This window comes from Cyphomyrmex costatus, unplaced genomic scaffold (assembly GCF_001594065.2).
Source record: "Cyphomyrmex costatus isolate MS0001 unplaced genomic scaffold, Ccosl1.0 scaffold36, whole genome shotgun sequence".
In the NCBI taxonomy this organism is placed as follows: Eukaryota; Metazoa; Arthropoda; class Insecta; order Hymenoptera; family Formicidae; genus Cyphomyrmex; species Cyphomyrmex costatus.
This window is the reverse complement of record NW_017277774.1, coordinates 4,145,552-4,164,681: the sequence shown is the minus strand read 5'-3', so window position 1 is coordinate 4,164,681 and position 19,130 is coordinate 4,145,552.

Here is a 19,130-nt window from a genome sequence, read left to right as displayed (position 1 = left end):
GAGAGAGAGAGAGAGAGAGAGAGCGAGAGAGAGGAGGAGGAGGAGGAGGAGGAGGAGGAGGAGGAGATCCGCTCTCCCGCAGGGAACTAATAACCGGGTTTCACAGGCCTGTCTCTGCTACACACGCGCGCGTACCCGATTCCACCAGCACAAATCAATAGCGAGGATCAGGGGGGGTGAGGGGGCCCGGGGGCGGCGATGTAACCCGGGACGGGTTTGCGAGGCGCGCCTGTCAATGCAGGTAGCCGAACGACGAGGCGGCAGCGCGGTGGCTGTTATTAGCTTTCTTTTCTCGTAATACGCGCCCTGTCAGCAGCAGGAAATAAGAAGTACTCTGGCGCAGTTACTTTGTCAGTCGGGAAAGCGACAATAATCGCAGGTCCGCACCCTGGTCCCCGTCGTGACCGTACGCGTTGCGTTCGCCCACTCTCTCTTTATCCTTCGATGTCTCGACCCCCTTCTTGTTTCTTTCTCTCACTCTTCTCTCTTTCTAGATGAGTCTCAAGAGAAAGAAGGGGTCACACGGGGAACTGGCTGCCGCGCGCGCGCGCGTACGCAAGAGCAGAGAAGTCGATTGAACAGAAATTGAATGATTGGAGGCGCGCCTCTCGAGGGCGCTTGATTGTTCATTCAAACAACAATCGTAATTGCATTACACGTCACAACGGAACGAACGGAGATAGAAGAGGGTTGGTTGTGAGGGGTACAGACGCGAGTAGTCGAAACGGTAACTGACGGTCCGATAGATCAATTTGTTAAGATTGGATCTCTGCAAAGTGCAAGAGATGAAAGCATTTCTCGTTCGTGTCTATCACATTTTTATCTTGAAATTTGTACACATTTCTCAATTATTACACAATGCCACTAAAATTTTTATAGACACGAAATAATAAGTTTTTAAATAAAATAAAAATGTGTGAATAATGTTCTCTCTTTCACTTCGATAAAAGATATACGTATAAATGCCAGCTTTATCAAATCCGCGAATTTATTTGTTTCATGATAAAGTCAATTCTATAAAATCTATAGATATTACGACGAATATTGTATTGGGGGTGGCTTTTGCACGTCGACAAGTGGCCACCATCGAGCACTCTTTTCGACTCCTCTATATTCGGTCGCTTTCGACCAGCGGTGCTATGCTAACGTGATTAGCGCGAGTTTCTCAAGCACGTTTCGCATCAACGGATTGACGATCGATACCATTTTTTGGCGGCTACAGGCGACGCGTGCCGCGCGCCATCATTAGTTCGCGTCGAGGACCATTTCACCGTTGGATGCGACGTTCTTGTTTCCGTTCGACTATACTTCGCCTCGTTTAATTGTACCGCGGCGTTCTGGTCATGCGCGATTTGTTCGAGCGCAAGAAAATGCCAGTCTAATAAAGTCCATGTTTATCGATGCGGTTGATTTTCCGCTATGCACGGATAAATATTATATTTATTATATGTTCAAAATTGGAGTGTGTACAGTACATTTATCGCTTTTTTTTAAAATAGATTTTTAATACTCGGATTAATTTATTCTTAGAAAAAATTAAATTTTTCATATACAATATATAGGTATATAATTTTATATACATATAAATAAAATTAAACAATCGAAAGCAACAAGTCGACAAAAGTTAAAGCACAGTATGCTACTCGATATCTTGTTATTCCACCATTACAAGCCATTTTTAGACATTGATTATATGTGTTTGACAAGCAGACGAAGATAAAAATTTATAAATTACACAATTTCATAATCGTTCCCGTATGTAGAAGAAACCTCCTTATTCAAGGTATTGTCGGTGTAGCATCGCATTGAGCCAGGCTCATTGTCAGTTTGCAAATTATGGGTCTAGCTACTTCGCCGCGAGTCTCTCGAAATCGATGTATTGCTCGGCGCGTATATAGCTGCCTCGAGACTTCTCGAACAAACGCCGTCCGACATAAAAGAGGAGGTGAGGAGGAAACTAATGATTTGCTCAGTTAATATTTGTTCAGCTATATGTTCCTTTTCGAGTCGCTTCCTAAATCGAGGTTGACGCATTGTTACTGCCGTACGTAGTGATTAACATAATAATGCAAACACAATGACATGGCGAGCTTGACGGCCCGGGCAGTGTTTGAGCAGGTGAAAATTCCACCATGGCCGCGCGCAGTTGCGTAGGCGCCGATATGCGTTGAAACGCGCAAGGCTTCTTCCACAATCGTGTATATGCGTTCGCGTACGTGTACACGTCGCGTGTAAAGAGTAACAATTGTTTTCTAATTTAATTAGTAGAACCTCGCGAATTTCCGTCGCGACCATCTACGAAAGAACGATTCACATACGTGCGTACTTTCTTCGTCTACATTTCCCTTATCGATATTCAGAAGCTTCACGGAAAGAATGGTATTGCTGAAATGTCCAAGAGAATTTAACTACAGATCTACAAATAATTTTGAGACAAATAATTACGTAGAATGTTTCAATTGGTTAAATTTTTTTGCAGAATGTTCACAAGCGTTCTATATACAATATTTAAATGATCCGACAAAGTCATTTTAAATCTACAAGTAACTAAACTTTTAAATACTTAAACAAAATCGTTTGTCTGTTTTCATCGAACATTGGCTCATTGCTAAATGCACGTAAGCAGCAGGAGTTGATCGCCAGACGGGCGATATAGATTCCAGTTAATGTTAGAAACGATGTGTCTGACCGTTGCGTTGACTTGATCAGAGACATAAATTCGTGGGTCGTTATTTGACGGCAAAGGTTTGTGGACTTTGAAGTGCTATTTGCACCACGCGAAGGTATCAATTTATCCTAACACATGTGCATCTCGTGTCAACAACGCTGAAAATACACTGGGCCTTACGGTTTCAGTATTAGAAAACGGCAACGTTCCGCGATATATCGATGAAAAAACGATCAGACCGCGGTTCAGAGTAGCTTTTATCTCCCACTGAATGCGTCTGCTGTCGAGAAAAATGTATACCGGAGATTTCTCATTTCCAGGTAATTAATTTACAATGAACCGGACGAAAGGGGGAGCTAATCCTTGTTGCGAGGGTTATTTATGGAGTCGAGCCTCCATTGAGATCATCGCTCGCTCCTTTACCACGAAGAACAAACACTTGGCCGAGAAGATCATTCTTTCTTCCGCAACGGAAATCTTGCTAGACCGCACTCGAATTACTTACAGCGAAATGTATTTTTAGCACCCTAAAAAGGTTTCGGTAAATTTATATCTTCTAGTAGTAAATAAAAATCCATCAATCGATAAAAAGGAGAAGAAATACATATTACATATAATTTAAAATATGTACAGATGTGTATCATTTCAACATCTAACTTTGAGTGGTAAGTAGCTTCTTTTACTTGAGTGAAAAAAGAAAATTTACTTCTCTCATCGTTTTGGATAGATAATTAGATTTTGTTAATTATTGTTTTTTTTTTTTTTTAGAAAAAGTGTTTAAAATGCCAAAATGCAGTTCAGAGATTTTAATTATTTATACGATCTATCAATCGATTGGAAACAAAAAATAAGGAAGGAAACAAATCGAACTCGAGTTCGGGGCGATTCTCGAGAGTAGGACATTCTACGGCGAGATGGCAATCAGTACCGGTTCCGAAACGGGCGTACAGACGGCAGCGTACTTAATCGTAAAAAACAATTACGAACAGGCGCGGAGGAAAAAGAGTACGAGCGGAGAAAAAGCATGCAGTCCGGATGCAGGCCGGAAAATGACAATCACTAGGCGCGGAGCCGTTTCCTCTGTCTGACGTCAATCTAGTCGGTCGGAGGCTTACTGTGTCCCGCGGGGAGCAACAGAGGAACAGGGGTGGATTTGCGGCAGGGGGTTAGGGGGAACAAGAGCGAGAGAAAGAGAGAGAGATAGAGAGAGATAGAGAGCCTCTGGCGCATTCGCCCTTCGTCAATTTACCGGTAGGAACAGGGGTGGATTTGCGGCAGGGGGTTAGGGGGAACAAGAGCGAGAGAAAGAGAGAGAGAGAGAGAGATAGAGAGCCTCTGGCGCATTCGCCCTTCGTCAATTTACCGACCGATCTTCTCTCAGCCGGAGCTGAAATTTCATCGACCTTCGAGTGCAAGAGGGTGCTTCTCTCCCCTTGCCCTCTTACTCCCATTCCATCGGCTCCTCCAACCCCACCTTCGTAACTGCGCTCGTGCTCGTTCTCGTTATTCGATAATCGTCCCGCCGACGGGGCGTCCCGACAGGTGTCCACCAAGGACACCTCGGTTCGATCCCCGAGTATGTCTTCACGCGATGGCGTCGCAGATGACGTAACTCGCATACCAGCGTGACTTCGCGCGTACTTCACATTTACGATGTCCATGGTCTCGCTTACGACGAGATATAAATGTATACTCGCGCTATCTACCAACGAAAGAACGTAAGATACACACGATACTCGAGTTCCACCGTGTCGCGTCGTGACGTCTAGGGTGGACACGTAATCCTTCTTCCACATCTTTGAGAAGAGCAGACGGTAATTACGTGTTAAGTCCTTTTTCACGTTCACTCGTTAACTTCAGCAACCGAGTAGATTAGGTCTCGCTCAAGAATCTTCGTTTTTTTTTTAAATTTTCTTTTTAATACATCACACCTAAAAGCTACGAGAAGCCAACCATTGCAACGATAAAATAATATACTTATTATTAATTTTTAAGTATAAAGGATCATCATATATAGTTCCTTTAATCTTAATTTTAAGAATGCTTAAACTTTTTTTCACTACCTTATTATTTTATTTTATATATATATATATATGTTTAATACGTCAAAATACGCGATTGAAATTACAATGTATGTGAAGTAAGTAGTTATTAATAAATTTAACAATTTATGTAACATAAAGTTGCGGTCCGATTCACATTCACACACATAACACTCGTGAACATAATTTGCTCTTGTTTAAAATTTGATAAACAAAGGTGAAATAATTCCAAAAGTTACGAGTGTGAATCGGACCGCAGCTAACTATCATTTTAAATGATTGTAATTATCTAAATCTTATAATGAAATATAAATCTTTATAATACAATATAAATATTTATTAGCATTCTTATGCGAATAATATATATTGCGCATTATTATTTTTTAAATTAAACGAATAAATGCAATATTAATTGTGAAAAAGAGAAAGAAATCAGATAGTTTTTATATTAAAACTTTTCTTAAAATTCATTAAACGAATATACTTATTTAATATGTGATATGATCGGTAGAGTGTGGACAGTTTTATGAATAAAACATCAGTAATATATCAATTTTTATATGTTCCGTGAAAAATATTCCTTAATAGCGTTGATGATAGATTGTATTTCGCAACAAGTCATTTATAATACATATACGTATACAATAATTGCATATAAATAAATATAGATTAACTTTTTCTTAGGCAAGTATCTTACACATATAAATTAAAAAATAATCAATATTTTTTTTAAATTAGTCACTATTAAAAAAATCAAGTATACATAACTGACAAATACAAATTACGACGTGTTACAGAAACGAATTGAAAGAAGTCAGTGAAAAAAAGTTCATGCAATCCGTTCAAGAAAACATTTTAGTAAAAACAAAAATAAAATAAAAGCATAACCAAGGGATATCATTATAATTTTAAAACACGCTGAAATATATTCAAAAGAGAACAAAACGAAACAGTGTAAAAAAAGCATAATAACATGAATATATTTTATTTTACAAAAAACCGTGGATCGATATTTGAATTGTGCTATACAAAGCAGAAGTTTTTCTCCACAACCCGGACAAATTCATTCACATTTCATAGCTCCGTTCTTTCGCCATTCGGTCGGAAATGCATCCACACGGATAAAACTTCGCGGCAGATGGATAACGTTTTATATCTTTGAATCGGCTTACTGTGTGTACTTATTGTCTATCGCTTTCTCAATCGAAACAATATTAAAGTCGCTGTTGGCCGTGCGCTAGTTTCTCGCATAATGAAGGTATTGCCACAACACGTCGTTGGCGTTTAAAAGTCCGGGAGCAGTTCCTTATTAGTTATTATATCAGTATACGCTCCAGCGAGGGGCAAATGAAATGGTTTACAAACGCTGGAGCAAGAATAGAGACAGAGCCTTGAATGGGGGCCTTTGAATTACTGGTGACTGCTTGTTTTGTATAGACATATAATGTATATGTATTCACGCAAACCCGCTCATTTGTGCGTTGCCTGTGCACGCATGTGTGTGCGATTTCGTTGTATATTATACGTACATGCGCTACTTTTCGACAAGTAATGTATAAGTATGGCGCTGCGAGCCTGTTTATACACACGAATCCATGAAGTCCGTGCAAAGAGAAGATACCGAGAGGTTGATCATTTTACCACCAGCGCCATCCACCGCCTTTTCAACTCCCACCCTCAATCTTGCGCAATCTTTTGAAAAGTCTCGCGTTGAGCCGTACGCTCTGTCATCTTACGAAAGAATAATATCTCTCTCTTTTTTCTTTGAAACATTAGCAATTCTATGATTACCACCTTTATTTATACGCGCCGTTCTTGCCACCGACTACTCTCCTATTCGCGTCTTATACGATATATGGACGCCAAGTATAACAGTACAGAGAAATAGAGTACTTCAAAGTTGTCATCTTCCTCTTTATAATTTTTAAACAAGCACTAATGAACAAAGTACTTGTGAACAAGCACTTGTGTCCTCCTAGGTCTATTTACCACATAAATTTGACAGAACCACTCGTTTATTTCCATGTAAAATTTAAAGTGCTGTATCTCGAGTCCAAGTAACAATTATGAACCACCCCGTATATTATGTAACGCCCAGGGTGGAAAGAAAGCCTGACATCGTGGGTGGAAAAGCCGCGACGGTGTGGCGGCGGACGTCGCCTTGTTACAAAATACTTTAATTAATGACTCCTCGGAACAAATTTACCTTCATTATTAGCACATTCATGCCGGGCGACGCGGCCGCGCCACGTACGTGAACGCGCGCACGCAACACGTGTATCCGAGAGGCACAAAGCCGGCATTGTGTGGAGCCACTCATAAAAGACGCCTGTTCTTGCGCGGGCTTTAAATAATTCAATTCACCGAATGCTCTTCCTCCACCGACTGCATCGTTGCCTTTTGCTGCCTTCTCGCCGGAAGAACTACAACGCGAAAAATGAACGAGGATAGCGACGTTGTAGAAGAAGGGGAGTGGAAAGGAGCATGAGATACATCACGAACGACGAATGATGTTAGATCGCATTAGGTGGTCTGATAGTGATAGGATTGATCGTGAAAACTATCAATCGATTATACTTACATGGAAAGGAAGAACTTTGTTGAAGTATCTAAAAAATTTAGCTAGATACAAACCTGAAAATAGTTTTCTTTTAGATCATCAAAATAATTATGTCTAACGATCAAACTGGTAGCTAAAATGTCGAAACTTTTTGCATTGTTCATCAAGTTTGAGATCTATAACTAATTAAATTTTTAGATGCTTCAGTAAAATCATTCTTTTCATGCAGAGCTAAAATACATATGAATGAAAACAAAGATATAATAACATCCTACATATCAGCTATATATATTTTTAAAAATACTTGATAAACCTCGAGCATGTAATTACTATCTCAAATGTGCCATGTCTTACATCGCTACAATATTTTGATGTGAAAATTATCAATCGATTACACTGAAACTAAAGCACGAACGAAGACAAAGATATAATTTCCTAAATATCAATTATGTTACAAAATGCTTGATAAATCTTGAGAATGTAATTGCTATCTCTGGTGTGTAATTACGTCTTATATCAATATTTCGTAATTCACATTCTAACGATACTGTGAACAGAAAAATTCTCAGGTAATAGATTTGACACGCCTAGCTTTAGAATCGTAACAATGCTATTTTCTACAACGTGCACCGCATAATTACAAGTTAAAAACGAAATCATACCAACAACGAGTAAATGTCCAGTCGCAAAAGCTTACAAGATGAATGCCGAACAACGCGCACAATAGCTCTTCTGTTCGTATCCTTCGTATGTCTAGACTAGAGAGTTAATAAAGCGTGTAAAGAGAAAAGACTGACAACATGCTCGTTTCTTATCCGAGCTAATTATTCACGCGTGCTTAAGAAATGAGGTTCGAAAAACCACTGAAACGGTACTTTATGCCTCTGCGAGAATATTTCAGTTTCAGAAACACATTACGTGTTCTAATATGAAGAACTATAGATGTATAATGTAACTTTCTGAGTTACTTCTCGTTAAAAAAAAATAATAAGAAATGAGAATAACGTGATACACAGTTCGTTTATGCAGTTTCGAATCTCTGAGAGAAACATTTTTCGTACACTTCTAGAAATCTTCTCCGCGTCGTCACAGTATCCCCTAAACAGGTGCTCTTAAAACGGGCGTTCCGCCGTGGAGAAAGTCTCGTCGGCCGCGGATGAGCGAAGCTGTTCAGAGAGGCGCGCGCGTGCATTTTCCGGGATTGCGGCGCAGGCTGCGTGCCGCGAGAAAAAGGGTGAGCAGCGTGGACGGAATGGAGATGAGCGGCACAAGAAGCGAAAGAACGCAGGGAAGAGAGACAGAACGGCGGAGACGGTTAGCGGGGGCGGCAGGGGCGAGCAGTGAGCGGAGACGGAAGAAGAGGAGCACACAAGAGGAGGAACGGAGCGGGAGGCAAAGAGAGGAAGACACTACACGAACGAACGAACGAACGGCAGAGAAGAACATTGGGAACGGAGAGCACAAGAGCGTACACAGCGCACCGGCTCGAGGCGAGGGAGAAGAGAGCCAGCCAAGTCTCCGCTCGTTCCGGCCTCTAGCCAGACAAACGGCCCTTCGCCCGACGCAGAAGTCGCGCGCTTTTTGCGGCGCTCGTTCAAGTTTACATTTACGGACTGATCCCCTTACCCGTTGTCACCAACCGCTCCGCTTCGCTCCGCTCCGCTCGTTCATCCTCTCTCACTCACACGCATTGCCGACTTGCCGCGACGTATGCAGATGCCACGCCGGCACCGCCATACCGGTGATTATCGCGGCTCGCGACATATACGAGTCCCTCGCCCTGTTTAACGAGAACAATGCTCTGCCAGGCGTGAGGACATTAATGCGTGGCTTCTGTCCGGCTCGATGGAAAGACAGGGCGGCGCAGACTCGCCACAGGTGTCGCAGCTCAATGATAATTGGGCGGGGAAAACTGTCAAGCGACGAGTATGCCTTTCTGAATTCTTTCCAGTAGCGTGCATGCGCGATTAAAGTATGCAAATGCCGACGGAATACCGATCGAATGACCGACGCAAATTACATATTATGTGTCACAAAAATCGCATGACTGAACATCATTTTTAATAAAAATGATTAGAACTCATCATAGAAATGCTTGGTAAATTTAAACGGTCGGCCTACTATTTTTCTGCGATTTCAATTTATGTACACATACATTTTATATAATGGAATAAATCGTTTGTGTCTAAAAATTTCCTGACTAATAGACTGTGGTTGAATGTTTAGATCCCGTTACGTTCATTGCAGATGTTTAATAGTTTTAAACTTGCCGACGCAAGACGAAAAGATCTTGCTGAGTTTTTTCCAGACTGTGCAATAATCATTTCCGTCTTGTATGTTTTCACCGGAAACATAAAGCGGTATATTTATAATAAATGTCGCGCGTTTGCCCCTCCTCCCCACTTTATAAATTCCGAGTTATCAAATTATGGAGATTACTTCACAGTGATTGCATTTGATAAAACAAGCTTAATTAATATGTTAATTTCTATACTGGAAGCAATCCATTTTTCGTATAAACAGAAAAGTTGCTTGACATTAAGAAATGCAATAATAAAACTGATTAAATGTTTCACTTTATTTATCGAACAAATTGAAAGAAGGAAAATTTGCAATATTGATAAAAGCAATTCATATTTATTAAAGAAGCAAAGTATATTTATAATAATTTTAATACTTTTTTTAACTGGTCGTTTTTACTTTATTTACTCTTCAAGAAAAGTCTACTATTTGCAATGTTAATTTGTTCATCGAAAAAGTGGACAAGACGCGACCAAAATTAAAAAGGGTCGCTAGCGCAACTCTTACTTGGAAAAAGATATATTCGAATAACAAATTCTTGTATAAAATGTGTAACTTTCCCTGCTACACGTAAGAGCTTTGATTTCAATCAAATATCGAGAAATTAATATTTCATGAATAATAGATTTTTTGCAATATCATATAAATATAAGTCAAGATATTAGATAAGATTGAATAACTTATAGACGATTTCTTTTTTTGAGAAACGACATAAGAAAACAATTAAAAATTAATTTGCATAAATTTCACGAATAATATGCATTACCATTTTTCTTCGAGACAGCTAGTTAAAAAAACATTTAAGTGATTGAAAAAAGTTATATAATACAATATAAAAAAATAGGTATTATTTTATAATTAAGCTGACTTTTTGTTCTGTTTTAATAATCTTTGCATTCAGTAGTAAAATTTATACTTTTCCCATTTTCTTATAAAATTAAAAAATCCTATAACTATATTCAACTATAACTATAGATTTTACTTTTAGAAAGTTGCTGTAATGAGAAAGTTAAATGTATTAAAGAAAACCTTAAGAAGATAAGAAAATAAAGCTTTTATTATTATTGTTTTGACTTATTTAAAATGCTCGTGATTTTATCTCATATTCAATATTTGCTAATAATCAGAAAACAAAAAAGTGACTTTGTAAAATAAGATGAGGGCACATGATGAATCGACAGGTGGCATAGAATTAGTAAAGAACGAAGAGCTGCCCGTCAATTACATAATCAACAGATGATATCGAGAATGATAATGCGTAACGAGTGGCGAACCAACAGGCTGCCTCCGAACTGGTTCGAGGGTGTACAATTCTTTTTCGTCCCATCTTAGTCGAACGAAGGGAAATAAAAATGCGATTCGCCTTAGTGAAGAGTCAAGTCGTCGATCGGACTCTTTATTTACTTTATTATAGACTGCACTAACGGTATCGGTCGCATCACCACCGTCTTGTTGCCCTCTTCGTTCGCCTTTTTACGAATATCCGATAATTGCGTCTCTGGAGTGGCCGCAATGCGATGCAATCTAATATTTGCTTTCCTTTTCAGACAACAACTTTGGGTAATTGCTAGTATTTATTTACTGTAATCCGTAAATTAAAAAACGAACATTTGGGTAATGAATAGTGTTTCCATTGTATGCAAAATTAAAAAGAATATTTTAACGATATAGCAATATTTAATAAAACTTTCAAATATAATTTAGGTAAATGTTTCTTCTATATTAAATTAAATTGAAACTTCTAATAGATGAATACTTACTAAACACATATTATTTAGACTGACTTATTTCAATAAATTCATTTTTTTTTTGCGTCATGCCTCTTTAACAGACATAATATCTGTCCTCAGTTGTCACATTTTAAGAATGCAATTAAAGAATATTGTTTCTATTTATAGATCATACATCAATTTAAGACATTTATTTTGTATAGAGTTCACAAAATGGCTCATTTTCATAAAAACAAACTATATATGCTCATTGTTTTCCATGAAAAGATAAACTAATGCGCAATGTATTGACAGTTACATATTTATTTCCAACTACGTAACTTGTCGATTCAAATTCAATTTTTATATGGACCTTTGTCAGTTTCACGGCGACGTAAAGATATTAAGACATTTACATTTCATATACGATACAATAATCTACGCAGTTTTTTTTTACGCGACAGGTATTTTTTTGAAGCCGTCTCGATGTATATTCATATAAGCACATTGTCATGTATTTCTTTGCAAATAGAAGAATAATACTTAATAGTAATTCTGAAAGACGTTACATCATGTCCATTATGTATAATGATTAGCCGAAAAGTTTTTTATCCAAATGCGACATATTAACAAAGCGCTTCTGCATGCTGTTTTTTTTTATTTCGTATAGAGCGATCAAAGTAATTTCCACCTTATACGTTCAATGCATCAGTGCTAATAATAATCATAATTATCCGCTGTACATAATTTATCCTATCAATCATAGATCCAAAGTCTCACATTACAAAAAAGGCAATGCATTACAACAAACTATTCTTTTCATTATTGTTTTAAGGTGTCACGAATCGGTAATCAACCGACGAGAAAAGGACAAATAAAGCGGAAATCGTCTCAACGGAGCAGGACGAGGAGAAAGAAAAAGAGACAAGCACGGTTCGCGCGTAGGTGCCAACAATTTATTGCCCATCGTGCCCTCGGTTGCTCAAGTCGGCCATGTACATTGACTTTAAAGGTCTACGAAATGTTAGGACATTATTTTCGGTGATTACCGCCATTCTTTGATTAGGAACCGCTCCTCCGTCTACCATGTCTCCTTACCAAGATGATCGCAACGCGTTAAATTCCTACCAGATTGTTGGAGAAACGAACAGTAAGTTTCAGAATAAAGGAAAAAAACTATAGAGAAAAGAAGAAAGGAGAGGTGGTGTTTCGAAATTCGTAGCAATAATTTATATGGGTTTCGACCGAACTCAAGAGTCCCTCGTCACGATAAGATTGGACCGTCAGAGGCCTTTACATGGATACACGAAATATCGAAGTGTCGGATAACAGCTCTCACAAAGGGCTAAACCCGATTCTTGTGGGCAAGATAGATATTTACTTATATTACTTTAATTTCGTCCTTAATAAAAACCTATTAGCGACAAGTTTCGAGTGATAAGGATAATTCGATTAACGCGTAGTTAGTCTCTACTTTACATACAACGCTCACTTTCACTAATAGAAATAAATTAATAACGCGTAAATAGTAATCACTAAATTAGATTTATTTGTAGTTCTTATATGTAGCTAGAAAATCAGTCGAGAGACGATCACAACCGATCACAACCGTACGATTTCTCGAGACTACTGAACGTTGTATAAAATATACACTTTCTCCGAATATTATTAACCTTGGTAACAGACGACTCCAATAAAAATCACACACCTATTCCATTTTATTCGTGCTAATTCGTTTGCCTAAAAAAAATAACATCTTTAATTTTTCTTTTTTGAGAATTATATACCGAGAATAATTAATCCTAATTTTAGCAACGTGTAGTACTGCGAAAAAGAGATTGATGGGAGTGTTGGAGAGAGATCGCGCGGCCCAAATACAATGCCTGTACAAGAAAAGGCAGAGGAAGGCATGCCGGACCGACGGATGGAGGCGAAAGAGAGATCGAGAGCAGCCGGCCCGGAGCTACGGAACATTTAACCGAACAAAAGAAGCCACTATAGGCAGCAACGTCCGACGGCGCGTTTCATAAAGATACGGATTTATCGCCACCGTGCCCGAAAAGGGGCTCGCCGCGCCAACGACGACGTCTCTGGGCGCGACAAAAATACGAGCCCTTTAGCCTCAACACCTTGCCGCCTAGCGCCGATTCCACGGTGTCACGCATTACCCACACTCGAAGGACGAGTTCTAGAGAGTGGGAATTTCCAAATTAAACTTCGTCACGCGATAAGAGCGTACTGCTGATCAAATTCGCGAATGTAAAGGTTTTCAAAAGTTTGGCCTTTTGACATGAAGAACTACGTACAAGAGTTTTGTGTATGTTAGTGCATGTTCGTGCACTTGACATTTTTCTATTGTATTATTGCGATTTAGTCGAATATCTCAGAGAAAATATTTTCACGTGTTTATCAAAAGGAATATTCTCTGTTTAAATTAAGACGAGACAAAATTGCGCGCAAGACACAGTTTGCAAGGCGTTCAAACGTTAAGGACTTCGAGATAGATCGGCATCAAAGTCTCGCTATCTCTCTTTTACAATTTCATTTATAGTCAATTACATCGCGTGTGAACGATGTCGTAAATTACATTTTGTATCGTGTCTTATCAATTGCACATAATTCTCGCGGCGGAGCACATTATGGCCAGGAATGTATGCAGGGAGATTTATTGGTCGGGACGGTTTCTATCGGTCTAGCGCCTCCTCCGATCATTCAGTCATGTATGAAAGTAACCATCTCGCTTGGTTTTATGCCGTTTCGTTCACGAACAGGCGGGAGCGATGCCGAGATACCGCGAGGTCAAGTGGCAATCAACAATTCGATCGGCAAGGTGTGAATCGCAGCGTGTACGTCGGCATGCCACTTTAACGACGTCTTCGGAAGTTTATTAACAGCGACGCACAATATTTATTTCATTGCCGTGTCAAGCCTTGGACAGTACCCGCAAATAATCGAGATATCTTAGTCATTTAAGCGAATATATATTCGTGAGTAAACTATTTTTAGCATTCTGTCGCTTTGAATAATTCTCAACGATATTATTCGTAAAATCTGACGTGTGATTTTCACTTTATCTTTCAAAATCGCTCACTCTATCACTATGGACAGATAGCGAAGTCAGCGCATCCATGGAGGCTCCGTGCAATAATCTGGCTGTCTACCAGGCAGGTCGGTGACAGCAGCTGGTCGCGATCCAGCATCGGACGCTTCCAATCTTGCTGCCCCCTCCGCGCCGTGCAAGAACTGCTCTGCTTCTGTCCGTCCCCTCTCGTTCTCGTTCTGTCTTGCCATCTCGGTATCCCTCTTTATCTTCCATTTCTCCCTGGCCTCCCTTTCTCTCTCTCTCTCTCTCTCTCTTTCCTTTCGGCCATCCCCCCTTCCATCACCTCCCCTTCCGTGCCGCGACTCAAGTCTACCCTGATTTACGCCCGTTCACCTGCTCATCCGTTTCAAGAGTGGCCCACTTGCGCCTCTCTTTCCGGCTGCCTCGCGCGCTTCATGAAGCAATCGGGGACGTAGCAGCCTGACATTATTATCCTGAGTCCGACTATTGAGAGCTGTATTAGAAATCTTTATATTACGAATTCATTAATCGTTGTACATATACGTTGTACGAGCTGTCCGATCGCATATTTATTACGTGCGCGGTTCGGTATTTGTAACATGATCGCGTGTTAGATCAATCGGGGCGAATGGACGGTTCGCACCCGAGCTAAAAGTCAGCGCGTTAATGATTTCGTTGAGACACGCGAAATGATAATTCCGACAAACAAAGTCATCGCTAATTGAACGTTACGCTAACGAACAAGAGTCCGAGGGTTTGCAAAAATGCACGCCATTCTATTTCTCTGACTGTAAGCTAAGATAGAGATAACGAACGAAATGAATAAACAATGGACATAATATCAAGCCGAATACACCCCGCAGCGAAAATTTCTTTGCGTTAAATACGCAATTAGATATAACTGATATAACTACTTAATAATTTCTCTCTCCGTTACGGCGGATAAACATAACCACACGATATCGCCACAAGCTCTGAATAACCTTTAGGCTATTTGCAGTTTCCGACAATTCCTTTTAATTAACTATAAAGTATGGTAATTGCTAAATTGAACAAGAAGGTATATTTAACTTGTTTAATCACTTTTTCTTAGAAAACAGTATTACTTACAATGTGACAGTTTAACATAAAGTACACTATTACATATCAAAGAAACGATGATAACCTAATCTCTTGAGTTAAGTAACTAAGTTGTGTTATTTTTCCTGTGTATGTTAAGATCAATCCATTTCTGTATTTAACTTCAAAGTAAACAACGTCTATATTAACGCATTTAATGCATTTAATAAATAATAAACTAAATTTGAGAAAAATTTTTTAAGTTAAATTGTTTAACAATATTGGTTTAGTTACATTAATGATTTATAGACATATTAAATAGAAGCAGTGTGATGATCTATAAAAATGATTAAAAATAATTCAAATCGAGTATAACTTGACATTATGAATTTGATACGTTTTAAGTTAGTGGAACAAAGTGAGCAGAATCGATTTTAAATAACATTTTTGTTTGTTGCTAACAAGTTGCCAAAGAAAAAAATTTGTTGCACTATTAGTTTTTTTTAATAATTAAGTTAACGGAACAATATACATAGAATAAAGTATATGTTCCGTATTAGTGAAACAAGAATAAAGTATCAGTAAAAAATACGTTGCTCGCTTAAAATTGGTACTAAAATGTCGTTCCGCTGATACGCTGAGGTTTTTTGTTGTTATTTATACTTATTTTGCAAGTAACAAATCAGACGAAATAATAAAAGTATATTAATAAAGAATTGACGTAAACCAATTTCAAAAATAGTAATCTTAGCATGGAAACACACACACGATGAAACTAATTTAATCGTATGAATAGTAAATTCATATAAAAAATTTTATGACACAGAATATATATAGTACTCAGTTGTACTGTGATAGCAGAGAATCGGTTTATATAGCCAACAGCCAATCAAAAAATATAAGTTTCGCAGAAGTCTAAGGAGATGTAACGGTATAAATTAGTATAAAAAAACTGAGGTATAACGAGCACCTCTCTCAACGATACAACTAATCTCATGGGAGATTCGATTCTCGCATCTCCACGCGTATCCTCGTTAATGACTATTCGAACGACGTCCACTATTTAGAATCTCGAGTCGTCATGAATAATCGAAACATTCTGCTAAAACATAACGAATCTCGCGTGCACCCCGGAGAAATCAGATGCGTCATCAATTGGTATAAAATCAACGGCATCGCTCGCATCATACTTTACGAATATTTCATTGTCACCCGAATAAACTAAGACTAAAGACAATCGAATTTTAACGTAATTCTAAAATTGATATGATTTTGATTGATCGAGCAATAAACACACCATGATGATAAACAATAATATAAAGTACTGTTGCGTTTCCGAAATAATAGATGCTCCTGAAATGCATAATACGTGTAACACCGTATTCCTTATTAGTGCGCAAAAATTACGACTTATCTCTACTCGTAACGAAGTGCCAACATTGTATTTCCGCTTGCGGGGAAGGGATGCGATAATCGTCAAAGCGCCGAGTAAAACGCTAACGTAACCATTTAGCTCGCCAGGGTGATAAGCAGTTGTTACGCTGCAGAAGCGAATGTAAAACTGTTATAAAAAATGCTAACGAATGTACAATATTTCGAGAAAGCGGCCGTATATCAGAGGTAACCACGAGGCAAATTCCAATTTTATTTGACATATGCAGATTATCTTTCTTCTTCATATTAATGAGATAAACACGATACAATTGCTACGCGTGTCTACTAGATGATATATAGCGTGACGTGACAAAGCGTAAACTCGTGTAATATCATAATAGCCTATCTTTGAGTAATTTCATCGGCATTAGTGCTACGTATGTATGTAACCACGCAAACGTAAAGAGCATCGCGCGTACGATGTCGTAGGTCCTCTCGTGAAATCCATCGAGGGTATAAAGTGTAAACGATCCGCCACATTGGTGAGCTGTTATTGTCCGAACGATGACCCGGCATTTCGATAAATCGGAAACGAGTTTGTCCGATCGGCCGGTCGTAGGAACGAAAGAACATCGGCGCGAAACGCGCGAGGCAGACGCATCGCGACGAGAGACAGAGAGAAAGGAAGAGATGAAGAGCCACTCGACGGTGTCACGACAAAACGCAGGTACGTACTTAAGTATATATAGTGGTACCCGCAGGAGGCAGAGCGGGGAGGCTCCCCGGCTGTAAAGTATAAAGCATTAAGCGTTAATCTCGGCGGTGGACAAGATAATGCCCGAAGTCGGCTCCGTGTGAGGAGCCTGTGAGTGGCTATTTATCTCGAGTTTAAATCGATTTGTATGCTAATCCACGAGAGAAATCCGCCTGCGTACATAAAACTGAAGGAGGCCTACAAAACTCAGCCTCCATGAGATTCCAGATATATCCCTGACTAATTAGGCCCACCGCCGCCCTGCCTTCTTCCTCCGTCCCGTCACCCCTTTCGATGATACCGACCTCCCACCCATCGGGAGTCACCTCTCTTCGTCGAGAAACCATCGTGTTTCGCCGAACACAAACGGAGGAACACTAACCGTTCGTCCTCAAAGAAAGAAAGAAAGAGAGAGAGAGAGAAAGAAGACGAGAAGGAGAGAAGCTTGCTTCGTTACGACAACGGCGACTACAACGAACGTTCGCAGTCTCTCTCTCTCTCTCTCATTCACCTGTATTAACTTCACCGATAAATGCCTCGAGATTCCAGAGGCCAGATCGCTGTTATAAAGGATCGTGTCTCGACAAAGAGCAAAACGAAAGGAGAGGAGCGGGACTCTTGGAGAATCGCCGCGCGAATGACCGCTCGCGATCAGCTCCGTTGACACTACGACGGTGATCTCGTTGACATTTTCTGAGGAGCGAACTCGTTAGGGTACCTGTCCACACCGGGTCAATGACCATTTCATCGATAGCGTAAGCAACTGCAGGTAACGTTCCGCGTGTGCGGTACATGTGTCAAGTTAGACGAAAATTTATTAGGATTTAAATGAGAACTTCGTGTACGGGGAGATTTACGCGTTTCCGGTTGGAGCTCGATCGTACCACGCATCACGTAAATCACACTCCATTTTGTAAGATATCGTAATATCATTACTATCTCATTAACAATCAGATTATTGTATAGTCCGATGTACACAGAAAGAAGAGTTTTGCTGAACATTTAAAAATTGAGCTAAATATAAATCTGAGGATAATTTTGTTTAACTATCAAAATAATTATGTAGGGCGCTCAAGATGGTTGCTAGGATATCAAAATTTTTGCAACACACATGGCTGATTATTAAACTTCTTACATAATTATTTTGATGATTGTCCAACAAAATTATCGTCAGATCTGTGCATAGCTAAATTTTTAGATAATTCAGCAAAATCGTTCTTTCCGTGTAGCAATAAATTGATGATTTTACCATCGCGATTAAAAAATAAGATGAAAACTTCTTTTTGTTTCATGATTTTAATTTTAGTTCTGACTAATCTCAATAATAATGGATCTAGATACTGTAGAATGTATTATGAAGGAACATGGATCATCTTCAAACAATCCTCAAGTAGGCGTGTTGTCTCTTGGCTGTAATATGAAAGGTATCGTGGACGCGGGAAGAATGGTCATCTCACTTTATTTCCACAGTTGCCTCGTTTATGGGTCGAACCCACAAACATTAAATGTGAATTGCTTTGATCTTTTATATTTATTTCGTGGAATAGGGGGATTCGACAAGTTCAGGTGGGCGAACGGGTCAGGTAACTTCGCTGCGAA